The sequence below is a fragment of the Bubalus bubalis genome, chromosome 9 (assembly GCF_019923935.1).
Source record: "Bubalus bubalis isolate 160015118507 breed Murrah chromosome 9, NDDB_SH_1, whole genome shotgun sequence".
NCBI classification, from domain to species: Eukaryota; Metazoa; Chordata; class Mammalia; order Artiodactyla; family Bovidae; genus Bubalus; species Bubalus bubalis.
The window spans coordinates 101,424,485-101,431,853 of NC_059165.1; the positions used below are offsets into that span (position 1 = coordinate 101,424,485).

Consider the following 7,369-nt stretch of genomic DNA (forward strand, 5'->3'; position numbering starts at 1 on the left):
GAAAATAATGACAATTTTTACTCATACTAATTCACATAACTGAAATACTGCAATTTCTATTTAGCCCTCAAGAAGTTGATGCTAATATTTTATCTGCAGATAAGTTCTCTTTTAGAGTATGTGTGTATGTTGAGCCTCTTCAATTGTGTCCGACTCTGTGCAACCTCAAGGACCATAGCACACCAACCTCCACTGTCTATGGGATTTCCCAAGAAAGAATTCTGGTGTGGGTTGCCATGTCCTCCTCCAGTAGTTATTTCCAACACAGGGATTGATCCTGCATCTCATGAATGGGTACTGCATTGCAGGCAGATTCTAAACCACTGAGTCACTGCAGAAGCCCCTTGAAGCTATACTTCATTTCATTTCTGACTAGAAATTTTTGTCCCATTCTCATCACATTTGCTAAGAGGTCATATATTCTAGAGTTTTAATGTGATGTTCTGTCATTCTTTAGAGAAATACATATTTAGTGCTAACCATGTTCCAAGAACATGGAGACAAGACATAGAAAATGCTGAAAAGCAAACCTCTAGCAATCCAAGAATGGTGAATGAGATTATGCTAATAAAATATGATAGAATATGTCAGAATGTGATAGATGCTATGACGAAACAAAGCCAGGTATAAAAGAAAGTGGTAGGAGGTGTTATTTTGTCCTGAGCATTCAGGAAAGTCCAACAAACTAGGTGATGTTTGAACAGATTCTTAAAGAAAGAGAGACAAGGAGATAGTGTGATGTCAGAATTGTGTGCCTGGAAGAGGGACCTGCCACTGCTAAAGACCTAAGGAAGATGCTTGTTCCACATGTTCAATAGCAAACACGGAAACCAGTGGGGCAGAGGGATAAGCAGGAGGGGGAGTGATTAGAGATAGTGTCAGGCATGCTGAGGAACAAGGTGGCTTCCCTCTACAGCTGAACCTTCAGTCCATAGAGAATCCCTCCTTCCATGTGGTTCCTTACACATTATCAATTTAGCTATAAAACCATCCTATGAATTATATCCAATTCGCTTCTTGGTTCAATCTGTTGCTCTGATCAGTGTATATAAGTCATTTAGCATATGGGTTCAGGTGCCTCTAATGTTAAGAACTGTTCTCCCTTTCAAGACAAAGACACACACACACACACACATACACACACAAACACACACACAACATGTTCTATGTTGTGTCACCATCATACATTGGTCACCCAGATTCACCCTTTTTAGGCTGTGAGTAGTTACAGCTCAGCTGGTAAGGTCAAGTAATTATTCTCCAAAAGAATATGTAATTTTTATTGTGAAATTCCAGTTTATAAACTTCTCATGGAACAATAAATGTGGGGTTCATTTTTGGTATAGTCACTTTCTGCCTGGTATTTAGTGAAATACCTGTGGCGGATTCATTTTGATATTTGGCAAAACTAATACAGTTATGTAAAGTTTAAAAATAAAATAAAATTAAAAAAAATAAAATGTTTGAGAGTGAAGAAAACAGAGAGAAATGAAATAGATATATAGTCATTAGGGAACATAATATCCAATATACTCAATGACCCCTGAGACAATGCAATAAACCAGGTTTCCTTTTTCCATCAACATTCCAACTCCAGTGACATCTTCTTGATGTCTGGAAACATAATAAAGAAAAATATCTTTTGTCCAAGAACATAAAAAAAAATGATATATGTATGACATGGAACATCTTACAGTTTGAATATCTCAAGAGGAAAAGAAAAAATTGGAATATAAGCTACCAATTCAATATCAGATATAGATGAAATACAACAGAAGTTGGATATGTTTTATATGCAGCATATAAAGCAGATTTCTTTTTCTTAAGGACTTCCTCCTATTTGTTTCCTCTTGTTCATAAATAAGATCCTTATACTTATTTTCTACTTTTACTGGAAGCATTTTATGCCTCCTATTCCTTCTAAAGGGATTTTCTTGGTGGCTCAGAAAGTAAAGAACCTGCTTGTCAATGTGGGACACATAGGTTCCATCCCTGGGTCTAGAAGATCCCCTGGAGAAGGAAATAGCAACTCACTCCAGCATTCTTGCCTGAGAAATCCCATGGACAGAGGAGCCGGGTGGGTTACAGTACATGGGGACACAAGAGTTGGAGCAACTTAGCAACTAAACCACTAGCATCATTCCTTCTGAGCTTCTACTATAACCATTTAATTGTCAAGATTGACACTTGCATTTTCAAGTGCAATGTTCACTTTATTTTTAGACCATAAATAAGTACATTAATATTAGGAAAACCAGAAAACAACCACAATGACCTCTGGCCTCTGGGCTATGCAAGATTGGTGCTCAGGTGACCTCAGGTCCACATTCTGGGCTTCCATCATCACTGACACTCTCCTGCAAGGTCTGTGGCATTCTCAGACTCACCTGCCTACAGATTGAGAGAGAAGGCTTTCCCTGTAGAAGTCAAAATTCCTCCCTAAATGATTACTGAGGCAGACAGAAACTTTGCCACAAAATAAAAAAACTGAAAGTGACTAAATCAAGCATTGGTTGCCAGACAGATGCAGAACTTCAAAAGCAAGAACCAGGTCCTTCCCAACAAAAGTGGCAGAGGCTGAGTGACTGCAGCAGAGGAGATATTTGCAGCTTCCTGTGTCAGCTCATTAGGTGTGTTTCCTCCAGTTACTCCAATCTGTAACTACATGATTTCCTATGGGGACACCTTTCTGGATTTTTTTTCCCCCTGCTGATTTTCTGTTCCTAAGGCACTGCATTATAAGTTAGGTGAATTCATTTTTTATTACTCTTTCTTCTTAATTCTCTTGCATCCAAAACCCTAAGGTCTCCAGCATGTCAATATGTCCCTGAGCACAAGATTTTCTTTACATTGTAACATTCAGGTTTGTCTTAACTAGGTCCCTTGGGTCTTTAATGCTTTGGTTTGGGGCAGGGAAAGAACCACTGAAATCTCTAAAACATTACTATTCTCCTCTTCAAAATGGGGATGACTTTGCTACTTTAGAATAAAACCACAGTTAATATACTCTTTGGTTGCATGATAGTTTCTCCAAGTCAATTAGAAGTTTCCCATTATATCAACAGTTAAGAGCTATCGTTTAATCCCTCATTACTAATGTTTGCACATATATAAAGAGAGATATTTATATGTTGATATGCACCATAAACTATCTTAGCGTATTATATGTGTGTGCATGTGTGTGTGCTGTGCTCAGACACATCTGAGTCTTTGTGACCCAATGGAATTTTCCAGGCAAGAGTACTGGAGTGGGATGCCATTTCCTTCTGGCCCTAAACAAAGAGGAAACCATATCTCATACATGACTCAAGCCCAAGCCCTCCATACCTCCTAGAAAGATGGTTGCAAACAGCACGCCCCAAAGAAAGTCATGAATTGTGATAACACCAGATCTAGCTCTTCCGGTAAAGCCACTGGGCACACATCAACTGTACATGCCTGTTCCCACAGAAAGACACCACTCTAAGACAGCGAGAGTTAATTGTGGCAAATAGTTTCAGAAAACAAAGGTAAGTAAAATGAAAATACAGAGGAATTTGTCCCAACTTAAACAACAAGATATCATGCCTAAAAAACAGCTAAAGAAAGAGAAACAAACAGTTTACCAGATTTGGAATCAATGCATTAGTCAAGATATAAAATTCCATTTTCTCAAGCTAAAATGATTCAAGAAATCTTCCAAAAGAAGTTTTATTTCCAGTATTCACCCTGTGCATTTTGTTAATAAGTGGAAGACCATAAAATATTTAATTTTGTGTAAAAATGACTGTTGAATCAGTTATAATTTTATAATCAACTATAAAACTAGCTTGAACTGAACATTACATTAAATGAAATGAACAACTAGAAGTAATTAATAGTTATCCAGGTGATACAGAAGAATGCATAAGCTAACTGAAATATAGAATTATGGAAACGATTCAGTTAGAAAAAAAAATGAGAATAATTTGAGAGATGTTTGACTATATTAAGAACACCAACACTACCACAATTGCAGTGCTCAGGAAGGAAAAGACAGATAAAAATGTAGTCAAAACATATCTGATAAACTTATGTGTGAAAAGTTCCCAAACCTGAGTAAAAAAGCAAATTCAAGTACCAGAAGCAAGAAGAGTTCCCCAAAATGACAGCAATAAAACCTGCACTGAGACACAGCAATTAAAACCACAAAGTTAAAGATACAGTTTTCTAAAGCCAGCAAAAATAAAACAGTGTCATGTAAGATGGAAGCACATAAGTCTATCAGCTGATTTCTTTTTTTTTCTTTTTTTTTTTTTTTTTTTGCAGAAACTTTGTATGATATAATGGGGAGGCATTATATATATATTTTTTTCTTTTTTTAATATAAATGTATGTATTTTCATTGGAGGCTAATTACTTTACGATATTGTATTGGTTTTGCCATACATCAACGTGAATCTGCCACGGGTATACACGTGTTCCCCATCCTGAACCCCACTCCCACCTCCCTCCCCATACCATCCCTCTGGGTCATCCCAGTGCACCAGCCCTGAGCATCCTGTATCATGCATCGAACCTGGACTGGCGATTGGTTTCACTTATGATATTATACATGTTTCAATGCCATTCTCCCAAATATCCCACCCTCGCCCTCACCCACAGAGTCCAAAAGACTGTTCTATACATACATCCGTGTCTCTTTTGCTGTTGAGAGGGAAAAACGTGCAAACTAGGGCATTCTACTCAGAAAGATTAATATTCAGAATTGAAGGAGAGATAAGGAACTTTTCAGCCAATCAAAGACTAATAGAATTTATCAATTCTAAACATACTCTACATGGAATATTATAGGACCTTCTCAAAGAAGGAAAGAAAAAGGCATAACAAGTGGGAAGAAACTATAAGAAAGAGAAAATCCTGCTTGTAAAGGCAAATGTATAGAAAGGCTGAGAATCAAATCACTTAAGCTAGTATCAAAACTTAATAGACAAAATAATTCTAAAATAATTCTTATCTAAATTATATCTTATCTAAATTAATTCTTATCTACAATAAGAATTAAAGGCATAAATAGGGAGGTATCAAATGTGACTTCAAAGGCACAAAATGTGGGGCATGGAGTGAAAATGTAGTGCTATTAATATGTGTATGAACTTTAAAGGCAACTTGTTTTTAAAAGTAGACATCATTGTATATCATCATATGAAGACCCTTTGTATATCATACATCAAAAACTCTATACAAGATAAAATCTAGAGGGAAAAGAACACAAGCATATCACTAAATAAATCATCAAATCATAAGGAACACAAAGAAAAAAGAAAAAGAATGACACTACAGAAAACAAGTTAACAAATTGGAAATAAGTAATACCCACCAAAAAACCTCTTTAACTGCCAGTAAATTAAATGATCTCCTGAAGAGCTGACTTAGGACTAAATATTAAAACTAAGATAATAGCATCTGGCCCCATTACTGCATGGCAAATAGAAGGGGGAAAGGTGGAAGCAGTAATAGATTTCCTCTTCTTGGGCTCCGAAATCACTATGGACGGTGACTGCAGCCATGGAATCAGATGATTGCTTCTTGGCAGAAAACAGATGGCAAACCTAGACAGTGTGTTGAAAAGCAGAAACATTATTACTCTGCCAACAAAGGTCCTTATAGTCAAAGCTATGGTCTTCCCAGTGGTCACATACGGTTGTGAGAACTGGACCATAAAGAAGGCAGTATGTGGAATAATTGATGCTTTTGAACTACGCTGCTTGAGAAGACTCCTGATAGTCCCTTGGACAGCAAGGAGATGAAACCAGTCAGTCTTAAGGGAGATCAACCCTGAATATTCACTGAAATCAACCCTGAATATTCACTGAAAGGCCTGATGCTGAGGCTGAAGTTTCAGTATTTTGGTCATCTGATGCAAATAGATGACTCATTGGAAAAGTTCTGCTGCTGGGAAAGATCAAGGACAGAAGGAGAAGAGGACATGAGAGGATGAGATGGCTGGACGGCATCACCAATGCAATGAACATGAACTTCGGCAAGCTCTGGGAATGGGTGAGGGACAGGCGGGCCTGCCATGCTGCAATCCGTGGGGTCACAGAGAGGTGGGCACAACTGGGTAACTGAACAACAACAGACTAAATGTTCTCATCAAAAGATATTACTCCTAATAAATTCTTCATAATTCTATGATATTCCATCAAAGAAATGGAATTTCCAAATATTATTGATTCAAAGGTTGGAAAATGGTGGGTAGGAAAATATAAAAATTGTCTCTATATAGACTGAGAATAAAGCTTAAAAAGAGAGATTCCTAAAATTCTATAAAGATACTGAATTCAAAAAAGGAAAGAAATGGAAATCCTAGGAAATGAGTGCAAGGAGCAAATTTTATTTCACAATGAATAAAGAACAATTTCTGGTTTTGATACTTTGAGTTATGTAATCCAGAGCAGTAGTATAATTGGTCTTTTATACTTGGCATCAAATACAATCTCTTTAGACCCTCTTTTATATCTCGGTTTTTCAGACTGTAGATGAAAGGATTCATCATGGGTGTGACCACAGTGTACATCACCGAGGTGACTGTACTTGAATGTGGGATGTGGGAAGCAGCAGAGCTAAGGTAAACTCTTAAGGTTGTAAAATAAACTAGGAAGACAACTGAGAGGTGGTGGGACACACAGGTGGAAAATGCCTTATACTTCCCCTGAGCTGATGTGATTTTACATATGCAAGAAACTATTTTAGAATATGAGTAAAGGATGCCAGCAAAAGGACCAGCACTAATCAGGACAGCTGAAAAAAAAATCACTATGTTATTAAGAAAGTTGTCAGAACTAGCGAGTCTTACCACCTGTCTGAGTTCACAGAAAAAGTGGGGGATTTGTACAACTGGACAGAAGGACAATTGCAACACCATTAAGCTGTATAGCAAGGAATACAAAACAATCTGCACCCAGGATATCAGAACCAGCAGTCCACAGAGCCGGGGGCTCATGATGACCATATAGTGCAGGGGGTGGCAGATGGCCACATACCGAACATAGGCCATCGCTGTCAGGAGAATGTCATCTAATCCTGCAAACAGCATGTAAAAATACATCTGGGTGATGCAGCCTTCATAGGTGATACCTTTTCTCTCTGTCTGGATGTTCGACAGCATCTTTGGGATGGTGGTGGACGTGAAGCAGATGTCTACAAAAGACACGTTGGAGAGGAAGAAGTACATGGGGGTGTGGAGGTGGGAGTCTGAGCTGACGGCCAGGATGATGAGCAGATTTCCAAACACAGTGATTAGGTACATGGAGAGGAAGAGCCCACATATGAGAGGCTGCAGTTCTTGTTCTTCTGAAAGTCCCAGAAGAAGAAATTCTGAAATTCACGTATTATTCTCTGATTCCAT

The 7,369-nt window shown here is 37.9% G+C and overlaps 1 pseudogene; it reads right to left on the minus strand.

The window, feature by feature from the left end:
* Nucleotides 1-6,220: 6,220 nt before the first annotated feature.
* On the minus strand, nucleotides 6,221-7,369 carry LOC102412016 (annotated as a pseudogene).